This window comes from Sus scrofa, chromosome 1 (genome assembly GCF_000003025.6).
Source record: "Sus scrofa isolate TJ Tabasco breed Duroc chromosome 1, Sscrofa11.1, whole genome shotgun sequence".
Classification (NCBI taxonomy): Eukaryota; Metazoa; Chordata; class Mammalia; order Artiodactyla; family Suidae; genus Sus; species Sus scrofa.
In genome coordinates, this window is record NC_010443.5 from 15,720,362 (window position 1) to 15,731,637 (window position 11,276).

At 49.1% G+C, this 11,276-nt stretch overlaps 1 pseudogene; it reads left to right on the top strand.

The window, feature by feature from the left end:
• On the top strand, positions 10,408 to 11,019 carry LOC110256936 (annotated as a pseudogene).

The following is an 11,276-nucleotide window of genomic DNA, read 5'->3' on the forward strand; positions in this document are numbered from 1 at the left end:
GCAGTGTTGCCATGAGCTGTGGTGTAGGTTGCAGACAGGGCTCAGATCCCGTGTCGCTGCAGCTGTGGTGTAGGCCGGCTGCTGCAGCTCCGATTCAAGCCCTAGCCTGGGAGCCTCCATATGCCACAGGTGTGGCCCTGAAACAAAAAAAGAAAAGGAAAAAAATTAAATTAAAAAAAAAAAAAGGCCTAGGTCTGCCACCACAGAGGACCGCAAACTGAGCAGCTTCCACAACAGTGCTATAGAATCTCACAGTTCCAGAAGCCACAGTCTGAAATCAGGTGTCAACAGGGTCGGTTCCTTCTGAGGCTGAGAGGGAGAGTCTGTCCCAGGCTGACTTCTCGCTTATCCACGACTGTTTCCCACCCGCCCCTGTGTCTCCTCCCACTGACCCCCCTCTGTGGCATGGCCATCTCTGTGTCCAGATTTCTGCTTTTCATGTAGACACTAATCAGACTGGGTCAGAGCCCACCCCACTGACTGATTGCTGTCACGAAGCCCCTGTCCCCAGTAAGGCACATTCTGAGGTCCCGGGCTGCCAGTGTTGAGATGCCAACATATCTGCTTTGTGGGGAAACCCTTTAACACATGCTCACCCCTAAACCAAATGCTGGAAAAGGGGAATTTCCATGCTCAGTTCAGACCCATCAGTTTCAGGTTCTGGGGCTGAAAGCAGAGCCCAGAACAAAACTGGTTTTCCCCAGATGAGGGGACAGGTCACAGTCCCTGGGTGAGCCACCGAGTGTGTCTGCCACGGGCACCATTCAGTTGACTCACGAGGACACTGAGGCCCAGGGAGGTGATCTGACACACATGAAGTCACATCACCGGTTCTGACAGCCCAGGCCACGCTCTTCCTCTGACTCCAGGCTGGGATGGCGTCTGTCAGTAGGCATCACCCATGTTTTCTTTTCCTGGAACTAGGATCTCCTCTTCTTTCTCTCCTAAGCGTCCTCTTCTTGGGCTGGAGTGGAAAAGGGAACGGGATTTGTGCCTCAGTGATCTTCTCAACTGGCCCAGCCCCAAAGCCATATATCTTGGTTCCTTCTTTGCTTCTTTTTGCCCCAGGAACCCCAGAGATATTACCATGATGTAATTCCACGGGTTGTTTTTGTTTTTCCATTTTTGGCTGCCCCACAACATAGGGAGTTCAGATCCGAGCCACAGCTGTGACCCAAGCTGCCGCTGTGGCAACACCGGATCCTTTAACCCACTGTGCTGGGCTGGGGATCGAACCTGCGTCCTGACACTGCAGAGACACCGCCAATCCCTTGGTGCCACAGCGAGAACTAACTCCAGCAATTCCACACTTTGAGATAAAACTCCCAAGGAAGCCAACCAGTATGTGCTTAGGGTTTCTACCTGCCATAAAGACAAAAATGGCCATTGCCTTGATGTCTTATGACTGAAATGAGGTCACATACAAGAGAATACGAGGAAAAATATTGACCAGACTGCAGTCTCCTGTGGCCCAGACATCCTGCGGTGAGAACTCTCGAACACAGAATCATGCAAGAGAGCCTTGCGAGCTGTTCTCAAAAATGAAATCTTCAGAATTCAGGTGGGTCCTCCCATCACGCTACCCTTCCAATGCCATCCATTCACTTTCCTCCTCGGCTGCCCCTCAGGTACAGATCCCCGGGCTTAATATAGGTTCTTGGAAGGGCCAAACAAAACAGGAGAGGGAGCCAAATGCAGTGCGTTTATCTTTATGATGAAACGGAAGTATTAAATAATGCAAGTACTTAACAGTATACTGAGTTGTCTCCTGCATGTGTGGCACTTCTTGTAATAAATGATTTGCTCCTAGATGGTCCTCAAAAACCCCGTTTAACCTGTAAATTTTCTGAAGGATAAAAAACCTGTGTTTTATGTAGTTGCATGTATATTGTGAATATAGATGTAAAAGTATGTCTACACATATACACAATGTTCATGGCATAGAAGTATGTCTAACAGGTGCACACATCCTATGGATGTTAAGTACAAACGTAGAGATTAGAGATGCTGCCTGTGCTTTGTTCTTGGCTCTTCTTCATCACCTCTGGTCCGGCTCTGGCCTCTCCTTAGTCCCAGGTGGGCCCAAGTCAAGACAGCAGTTGATTTCCTCCCTCTTATATAGTCAGAGCCTGACTCATGGGTCACCAGCCCTTCCTTGGAGCTCAGAAAGGAAGCCAGAGCCCTGGAGCATATAACGAGAGTTTTCTTTAGAGGCAAATCAATGACTTCATACCTTCGTGAGCTCACAGCCCTCCTTCATTATTGGTGTCTCCACCTCATTCTGTCATCACCAATATTCTTATTATTAAGATCTGTTTGGGGTTGTTTAAAAGGATGGTGCCCCAAAGGAAGATGACATCAAACGTGCACATGGTTGAAGAATTAAAGGCAAAAAGAGAATAACAGTCTGACCTTAATATGGTCCGTTTTATTTCTTAATATTATTTAGAGGTGACATAAATTGATCTTTCCTTTGTTTTGAAATGATACAGGGAACACCGGCACCTGCTGGGCCAAATATATGCCACCTATAGTTTTAAATTTAAGGTGTTATTCAGGATCAGAGATTTACAGTCCAGCTGCCGATGTGTGTGTTCAGGGATAGGAGTTTAGGCAGAAAAAATGTACCCAGAACCAGCCTAGAGAGAGAGGTTCTTAAATCTCTGAAAGCTGGTATTTTGGTAAATGTACACCCAGATCAATGAGGCCCTGAAGACTTTGGGGGGCTATTTAGTTCCCTACTTCTTCTTTTTTTTTTTTTTTTTTTTTTTGTCCTTTTGCCATCTCTTGGGCCACTCTCGTGGCATATGGAGGTTCCCAGGCTAGGGGTTGAATTGGAGCTATAGACACCGGCCTACACCAGAGCCACAGCAACACAGGAATCGAGCCGTGTCTTCTACCTACACCACAGCTCATGGCAACGCTGGATCCTTAACCCACTGAGCAAGGCCAGGGATCAAACCCACAACCTCATGGTTCCTAGTTGGGTTCATTAACCACTGAGCCATGATGGGAACTCCCTAGTTCCCTACTTCTCATTTATTCAATATATACTAATTGGGCATCTATGTTTTAGAATTTCCTAAAATTAGGGACAACCCGTCTCTCTGGTCTAAACCACATTTCGATTCTATTACTAGCAATGAAACAGACATTTCAGGAGTTCTACAGGCAAAGATCCAGGAAAGGTTTTCAAATCTCTTTTAATCCCTTTCCAGAGCAATGCCTGTGCTACCATGGAACAGGGAGAAGGCTGGGGTGAAGGGGGAGCTGAAAAAAGGAATCAGGAGTTCTGGTTTGGGGAGTTCCCATCGTGGCTCAGCAGTAACAAACGCAACTAGTATCCATGAGGGTGAGGGTTCCATTCCTGGCCTCGCTCAGTGGGTTAAGGATCCGCCATTGCCACAAGCTGTGGTGTAGGTCACAGATGCGGCTCCCATCCAGTGTCACTGTGGCTGTGGTGTAGCCTGGCAGGTGCAGCTCTGATTTGACCCCTAGCCTGGGAACCTCTGTATGCCTCCAGTGCAGCTATAAAAAGAAAAAAGCAAACAAACAAAACCACACAGGGTTGGATTCTCTTAAACTGTTGTTGCAAACAAAGCAGATTTTGTGTGAATTTAAATACTCTCTTTTCTATATTCAGTTTGGGGTAGACGTTTGAGTTTAACAATACCAAAACATAAAGTTGGGCTACAGATTTCATAGTCTTCTAGAAGGGAAAATTCTGGCTATGCATTCAGCTCCAGGACAAGGAAGGTGAGGTCCAAAGGTCCCGTGACTGCTTCCCCCAGCAGCCAGGATTTGGAGGTGCTGTCTTGCTGTGGATAAGGAACAATCCCTAGTGAGGTGAGCAGGTTTAGAGACATCCGACAGTAACCACCCCTGGGAAGACCACCAAGGGGTGTCCACACCCCCCAAACCCACCTGCCCGCCCCTTTTTTATGAACACAGCTAATGAAAGCCAAGTGAGTGAGGTGCCTCTCTCACTTTTGAGGGGTGAGAATTAGAGTGTTCTGTTAGAATACACCTAAGTGTTATTCAGGAATAAACTGAAAACTCAGCCAAAAAGAAACCCACTATGGAAAAGGAGCCAGAAGTATAGTCATAGGAGGCTAGAACTGAGAAAGGAGCACCCTCCGAGATCATCCCATCAGCCCCTCGTCCCACTGGGAGAAAGTGAGGCTGGAGTAGAAGCCCAGGGCCAGCCCTGCCCTCCCACTAAGGCCGAGCCCCCAGGAGGAAAAGGAGAAACCTGCTCCCAGGGATCCCTGTAAAATTCCCACGACCCTCATCTTTCCTCTTTAAACATTTTTTAAATTGTGAACTATATCACATATTCCAGAGAACCTACGTAACACTTACGGACTGTTCCCGCCTGCTTCTTTTTCTACATGTTTAATGTGAAAAAAAATTAAATCCGGGATCAAAGGAGGAGCCTTTGCAGTCAGGGCTCAGAAGGGAGTGGGCGTGGAAGGGGCGGGGCTGAGTGACGTCATGCATATATTAACAGAACCCACCTGCGTAGCTTAAAAACCTTCCACACTCACACTGCCTTAACTCCTTCCGCAGCGTGGTTGGTGGGTCCTATGTGGGCAGGAATCTGGGCTGGGCCAGCACCAGTCACTGGAGCCCAGCACCCCTGGCAGCTGGCTCAGTGACCCGCCAACAGGTCAAGGCTGGAGCAGCACTCATTCTTGTCATTGTTGTAGCTGCAGCTTCTTCCTGCAAGACATCCCACAAGGTCATGGCCTGCAGGAATCCCCTAATTCTGCGGAGCTTAATGCAAATATTTAAAGGAACCCTGCGCATATAAATTGGTTTATGTGCTCTTTGGAAAAAACTGTAAAACTGAAGATCCTATTCTCAGTTGATAGGGTAGAAAGCTCTTTTATCCAAACGTTATTGACTAAGGGCCAGGGGCACCACCTGGTCATCTAATTAAAAAATAAGACGGATGAGCAGATTGCATAGCCTAAAAGCACGGCAGAGGTTGCCCTTTCACTGATTCTTTGGCTATGCCCTTGGCCCACAGAAGTTCCCAGGCCAGGGATCAAACCCACACCAGGGCAGTGAGGACGCTAGATCCTTAACCTGCTAGGCCACCAGGGAACTCCACCCTTTCAAGGATTCTTCACAAGCCCAGTGATTCTCACTGGTAAGTCGAGTCATGTCCCAGTGGGCCAGGTGCCCTGCACCGCTGAGCTTGGCAGAGAAGCTCCAGAAGCATCTTCCTGCCCCAGTGATCTTGACCCCCAGGATAGGTCCAGGCTCCAGCTGTCCAGTCCCCTGGTATCTCCTTTGTTGCCAGCTGTCTCTTAGCATCCACCCGGTGTCCAGGACTTGGGAGCATGACCTTCCTTCCTCTCCCAGGCCCGTTTCCACTCTGCTTCCAGCAGTCAGGTCAGAATCCAGACCCACCTTCTCAGGCCTGGGGGATGTGTGACAAGGACCGCCTCAGGCTCCTGACTTCAGGACGCTCCATCCTGTCCCAGAAACCCTCATTCAGGGTGGCCTCCGGCTGGTCCCGCTGCTCCCTCTGGCCCCGCACCAGGTGTCAATACTCCAGCGGTGAGACCCTGCTCTTGCCTTCGCTGTTCTGAGCAGTAGGACAGGTCTCTCGGGGGGCGGGGTTCAAGGTGTAACTGCGGCTACAGGAACCGCAGCTGGAGATGAGAACCCACCAGAAGGGCTCCTCCAGCTTCACCACAGGCGGCTTCATCTCATCCACCCCAGAGATGTGCACACGGCCTAGGCCCCCTCGCACTGTCTCCCACTGCGGGTAATGTATTAGCCACACTCACGTCCAAGTTCGCCAGTAGGAGTTGGGGAGGGAAGTAGCCCCGGTTGAGGAGAGCAGGCATTGTCTGGGCAGCCGGGTCAGCAATCTGGATTATTCTCCCTTCTTTACTCCTTTTGCCACACGACCTACGCAGTGTTGTGAATTACCCGGGCAGAACGCACTTTCCCGAGGCTGCCCTTGGGTGCGGCCACGTGAATGGCTTTGGCCGGGGAGATGTTAGCAGGCACCAGCGGAGCCTGCGAGGTGTTCGCCAGGCTCGGCTTGCCCTCTTGGCTGTCTTCCGTCGCCCTCCCTCTCCCTCTTGAACCCGAGGGCTGCCCTTGCCTGGAGCCTGTCACTCTCTATTCATCAGTTGGCCCAGGGGTGGAGGCAGGTGTGGGAACCTGGCGGCGGGGGCGGAGGGGGTGTCGCCCACCTAGCTCCTCGCTTATTCCCTGGTGGTCGGCTGCCCTGGCACCCTCCCACGCAGACCTCTACCAAGAGCTCCCTGGTATTTTTCTTCCTTTGGTGGAAGATGCCCCTCCCCCTTTCTAGGGCTGTTGCTTCTTTTCATCTGCTCCAGGTGAGCTCTCAAAACTGGAAGGAGTTGTGTCATCCACTGACCCTTTGTCTTGTAGCTCAAATCCCTAACTGCTCCTCCTACAGACTTGTCAGATGACTCCATGGAGACAGTTATCCAATAAAGCACTTAAATAGACCCAACTTTTGAGCTGCATAGCAGAGAGCAGTGAATACATTTCTATTAAAGGAGAAAATGACGCAGGAAATGGGATCTCTAAATAGTTAAGTGTATTTGCAAAACCCAGTACTTCGAGGGTTTTTTTTTTAATACAAAAGTAATACAATTCCAAAGTATGTTAAATCCTCCCAACATGGGGACGTTTGCAGGCACGTGTGGCGCTCCGGCAGGCCTAGACAACGCCTCCCCAGCAGAAGCATCTGACAAAAGTCTCCTCGCACCAAGTCAATATATATGTTGGAGACAAATTCATGCCTTTGCAAGCTTAAAGAAAAATTATTCCAGGACAATATAATTTTGCTCAGCAAGACAAATTCTTAGTGGGTAAATTCATTCTCTTTTAGTAAATTAGACACATTTTGGAAGCTGCCTTAATCTCTTTTGGACATGTTACCTGTATGGTTGCTTAGGGCCCAGATTCTGGATGGGGTTTCTCCTAGTTTAATGCTCTCTGCTCTAGGGGTCTTGGAATTCTTAATAATTTTTAAACAGAGGGCTGTTTCTCACTTTCTACCAGACCCCACAAATCTTATGGCTGGCCCTGCTTTGAGGTCATTATAAGAAAAGAAGTTTGTTTTTTGTTTTTTTTTTTTTCTTTTAAATTTCCACTTTATTTGTCCTAGTGCATTTAAAAGATTTTTTTGAAAACTTTTTTTTTTTTTTTTCCTTTTTAGGGCCACACCTGTGGCATATGGAAGTTCCCAGGCTAGGGGTCGAATCTGAGCTGCATCTGCAACCTACAGCTTATGGCAGTGCCAGATCCTTAACCCACTGAGCGAGGCCAAGGATCAAACCAGCATCCTCATGGATACTAGTTGCGTTCTTAAGCACTGAGCCATAACAGGAACTCCGGAAAAGGGGCTCTAAATAGTCCTTTAGTCCCTTTGCTTCTCTGTCTCATCGTTTGTTAATTCACATGCATCCTGGGCATCTACTTTGGTGATTGAAACCCTCCTCCCCAGTAGACAGAGCTTCTAGAAAGCATCTTTCGCCTCTTTTCATTGAGGGGGGTAGCGTCAGGAGAGGTGGTCTTATGTCACTGGTGCTCACGGCCGATGGAAATATCATATTCCTTGTCAATTCAAAACATGCCCTTGGGATTATGGTCACTGTCCCGTCTGTTTTTCTACTGCCTGTCTTCTTCCCAGAAATAAATGGTGAATTTGCTCTTTGGAGGGAAACGGTCAGTTAAGCCAACTTAAGTTTGTTTGCATTTGGGGCAATGGTTTAAAAAGGAAATCGAGGGAGTTCCCGTTGTGGTTCAGCAGGTTACAAACCTGACCAGTATCCATGAGGATGGAGGGTTGATCCCTGGCCTCACTCAGTGGGTTCAGGATCCAGTGTTGCCATGAGTTGTGGCGTAGGTCGCAGATGCGGCTGTATCTGACGTTGCTGTGACTGTGGCACAGGCTGGCAGCTGTAGCTCCAAGTCGACCCCTAGCCTGGGAACTTCCATATGCCACCCCTGCTGCCCTAAAAAAATAAAAAATTATAAACAAATATGACATCTACAATTTTTTTTTTAAAAAAAACAACATAGTAGGCAGTGCTGAGGCTCAAAGGGCAGTTGACTTTCCACGTGGGGTGTACGTGGAGGTAGGATGGGGGACAGCCAGCAGCAGGCAGCTCTAAGAGAAGTATTGATGTCCCTCCCTACATGGGAGGGAGACAGCCCACCTCCTGGTGGAAGGGTGCCCAGTGAGGATGTGGGATTGTGCTTATGAATATTTAATGTGTGCTTTTTAGTGGGTTGGTTTTTATCATCTTTCTTATTTAAAAATAATTCTGACCTCATTCTCCCTCTCCCCCCCAAAAAAGGTAAATTAAGGCAAAATAGTGCTGAGAAAGCACCTCATATGGCGTCTTAATCATTTTGCTTGTTTTAATGCCCAAGACTCCATGCGCCTTGGCTGTCCTTGAGGTTAAAATGATTCTCTGAAGTGCTTCACCCTTCCTCGCCCTCCTCCCACAGTTCCTGTCCTTTGCCTTTTACTGGAAGACTGTCTGAGGGATGAATTACCAAATAGAAGCTGGATTTGTCACAGATCTGTGGCCGCCCCACCCCCACCCCAAATGTCGAATTCTCGAGAGAGTTCCTCCAGTGGGGGATGGTTGTGCTCATTCTTCCCGAAGAGGGGCAATTAACCTGTTTGCCAAACTGGTACTTCGTGGGCACAGCCACGGGCTGAAAGTCCCTCAAAGAGTGACACCAAAAGGATTGAGGATAAACACCTCTAGGCTCAACCGTCAATAGTGAGAGTTACTGAAGAAAAGACAATGTTTAACCATTTAAGCTGTCCCATTGTGACCTGGCCCTGATTTGGGAGCCGCAGATCAGCAGCAGCTGACATTTCTACTCTGCTGATTCTAAAGCACCGTCAGGTACATCATCCTAACTTCAAGTCCCTGATCTGAGAAGACGCGAAAGGGCAGCGCCCCCCTGGACATACTCATTACAGCCTTGGAAAATAAATAACAAGACCTTTGTCCATATAAACTAAGGGTCTGAAAGGGCAGTGATGGCTTGACGGTAACACTTGGGTTATTGCGGTTGCTCCTTTTTTGCCAAATTGCCTAACAAGTGGCGTTCCCTTCATCGTTCTGGGCTCCTTTCCCCAGTTTTCTGTACTGCGTTTCCACCTGTCGGCTCCAGCCCCTCAGTCTGTTCAGCGGGACTTGCCACCTCTCCCCACCAGACCTCAGTATTCTGTTCTTTTTGCCACATCTCGCTGGTTCCAGAGCACCCATCCTACACGGGGGCTGCCCAAGCGAGGCTCACACCCACCAGGTGATGGGCCCCCAACTCTGGCCTCAGCCCTTCCTCTCTCTTCCTCACCTCCGTGCTCGCTAGCGCTGCTCCAGTGGGTAACGCTCCCATACACCCGATGGGTCTTCTCACCTTGAGCCTCTGCCCACAGTCTCCTCGCTTCCAGCTGGGCTCAAGGGCAGCAGACACTCACTCTCAAGGGCCCTATAGGGAATAATTGAGGATCTGCAGCCCACGCGGTGTCTGTGGTAGCAACACAACCTGGAAGCAGCCACAGACCCAATTCAGCATGCTGTGTTCCCGTGGAACTTGATTTAGAGACACAGAGAGTTGGAAGGTCCTATCATTTTCCCATGTCGTGAAATATCCATCTTCTATTGATTTTTTTCCCCCAATCATTTAAAAATATAAAAACTGGAGTTCCCATTGTGGCTCAGCGGTAATGAACCCAACTATGTCACAGACACAGCAATGCCAGATCCAAGCCACATCCAAGACCTATGCCGCAGCTTGTAGCAATGCTGGATCCTTAACCCACCGAGCGAGGTGAGAGATTGAACCTGCCTCCTCATGGATACTAGTCCACTTCTTAACCTGTGAGCCACAATGGGAACTCGCTCGGGTGTCTCTTTGTGCATCTAAAGTTTCTCTTGTTCTGAGCACACCAGTTAGATTAGATTATGGCCCATTCTAATGGCCTCAGTGTAACTTAATCACCTCTTTAAAAGGCCATCTTTCCAAATACTGTCACATCTTGTGGTACTGGGGGTTGGGACTTCAGCATACGAATTTTGGAGGAGAGACACAATTCAGCCCATAACAGGGAGTTTCCAGCAGATACCAGACAAATCTGACCTTGTCAATCAAGCAGCCTGGAAAGGTCCACAGCACAGGTTACAGGCCCAGACTGTAGTCAGCTGCTCTGGGTTTGAACCCCCGCTCCACCCCTATTGGCTGGGTGGCCTCAGGAGGGATACTTCCTCTTTCTTTGCCCTGGTGCCTCATCAATCAAATAGTGCTGGAGAAGGCAGTGGTGGTGGCGACGGCGACAGTGGCTCTGGAGGCTGCACTCCCGCTCCTGGCTTTGGCCCCAGCCCCACCATGGTGACACTCGCTGAGTTGCTGGTGCACCTGGCCGCCCTCCTGGCCACGACCTTGGGCTACTTCGTCAGCATCACTGCACATGCCGAGGAGTGATTCTTCGAGGGGGCCACCTCGGGCACCAAGATGGGCCTCATCTTCAAGGTGGCCGAGGGCGGCTTCCTGGACATCAACGTGGAGATGGCAGGGCCTGATAATAAAGGAATTTATCAAGGAGACCAGGAGTCCAGTGGGAAATACACATTTGCTGCTCACACGGATGGAACATGTGAGTTTTGTTTTAGCAACAGCATGTCCACCAGGACTCCAAAGAGTGATGTTCACCATTGATATTGGGGAGGCCCCCAAAGGACAAGACGTGGAAACAGAAGCTGATCAGAACAAGCTAGAAGAAATGATTAATGAGCTGGCAGTGGCAATGACAGTTGTAAAGCATGAACAGGAATACATGGAAGTTCAGGAGAGAATACACAGAGCAATCAATGACAACACAAACAGCAGAGTGGTCCTTTGGTCCTTCTTTGAAGCTCTTGTTCTAGTTGCCATGACATTGGGACAGATCTACTACCTGAAGAGATTTTTTGAAGTCCAGAGGGTTGTTTAAAAGGCCTTTTCCTGGGAGTTCCCGTCGTGGTTCAGTGGTTAGCGAATCCAACTAGGAACCATGAGGTTGCCGGTTCAATCCCCGGCCTTGCTCAGTGGGTTCGATCCCTGGCCTTGCTCAGTGGGTTAAGGATCTGGCATTGCCGTGAGCTGTGGTATAGGTTACAGACGCAGCCCAAAAAATGGCAAAAAGACAAAAAGACAAAAAAAAAAAAAAAAAAAGGCCTTTTCCTGATGATCCCAAGCTCATAATTCCACTGTTTACC